The sequence below is a fragment of the Diaphorina citri genome, unplaced genomic scaffold, assembly GCF_000475195.1.
Source record: "Diaphorina citri unplaced genomic scaffold, Diaci psyllid genome assembly version 1.1 scaffold15000, whole genome shotgun sequence".
Lineage (NCBI taxonomy): Eukaryota > Metazoa > Arthropoda > Insecta > Hemiptera > Psyllidae > Diaphorina > Diaphorina citri.
In genome coordinates, this window is record NW_007392364.1 from 1 (window position 1) to 1,196 (window position 1,196).

A 1,196-nucleotide genomic window follows, 5' to 3' on the forward strand; every position below is an offset into this window, starting at 1 on the left:
CTTTGACCTCCAAAGGCCCGTTGATAAATTTTACCGTCGGTCGTGCGACTGAATGGCATTCCTAAGAAAGAGAAAAAATAAATACAAAATATTAGCTACTCAATACTAGCTTAGAGCAATCAAATTTGCAAATGGAACAAAAGGTTCTTGTTCTTAATAAAACACTTCAGAATGGTTAACGGTTTAGTGGAGTTTGGCCTGAATTCTTTCTTATCATCCTACAAGATCATTACTTGGAAGTTATGAAGTTATGAATACTGATCTATTGATTAATGAAGAATGACTCACATAACCAAAAATACTTCAGTAATGCTGAGCACCAGGTACAAATATGTGTTGACCTGTCCCTCTCTACAGTATCACATAATACTTACCATAATTTTCCAATTCAATGACAGCCTTAGGAGCTTCCCTGGTCATGTAGTGGATAGCATCTTGGTCTCCTAACCAATCAGAACCTTTGACTGTATCATACCTGAGAGAACAAAAATTTATTGTGATTTAATAGTATATACTATAATCTTGAGTATAGGTACCTACTCATCATGGTATTAAAAATCTAAAAAATCTGGTGTGAACATCACACGACTTTCTATTACATTTGAGTATCGAACCCGCAACTTCTCAACTCTAAGTCAGAGAGTACTGTATCATACCTAGGAGAACACAAATTAATGTCATTTAATAATATGTAAGATAATCTTGAGTATAGGTACCCACTCATCATGGTATTAAAAATCTAAAAAAGAAGTCATTCTAATAGTAGTGAATATAATTAATTATTTTCTTTCTTTTCTTTTTTTTTCAATATCATTATTTTTTTTTATTTCTTTAATATAAATATTTTTATTTATATTAAAGAAACATGGTTTGCTCCCCTCCCTCACCCAAATGAGAAGGTTGTACCCGCCTGTCTATGTCCAGGTTCAGGTTCAGGTTATTATTAATAATGTAGTATAGTAGATAGGTAGATTGGTCTAGGTATACATTTTTCGTATACGTACTATTTATACCTAAACCTATTCCTATGTAAATACCTAAAATAAAATAACAATGAATTTGGCAACTTTGCAAATGAACATAATGGATGGTAGGTATATCTATCTACCACAACAATAATGATAGGTATACTTTTACCTAACTTATAGGTACTAACTTATCAAAACACATTAGGTATTATGATTTTGTAAAATTCA

The 1,196-nt window shown here is 31.5% G+C and overlaps 1 long non-coding RNA gene across 1 annotated transcript; it reads right to left on the minus strand.

Moving 5' to 3' along the window:
• Positions 1-14: 14 nt before the first annotated feature.
• On the minus strand, positions 15-491 carry LOC113473102. Its single transcript, XR_003395173.1, has 2 exons — positions 375-491; positions 15-61 (listed from the first exon to the last, which is right to left on the minus strand). It is a non-coding gene; the product is annotated as an uncharacterized LOC113473102 (long non-coding RNA).
• Positions 492-1,196: the final 705 nt, after the last annotated feature.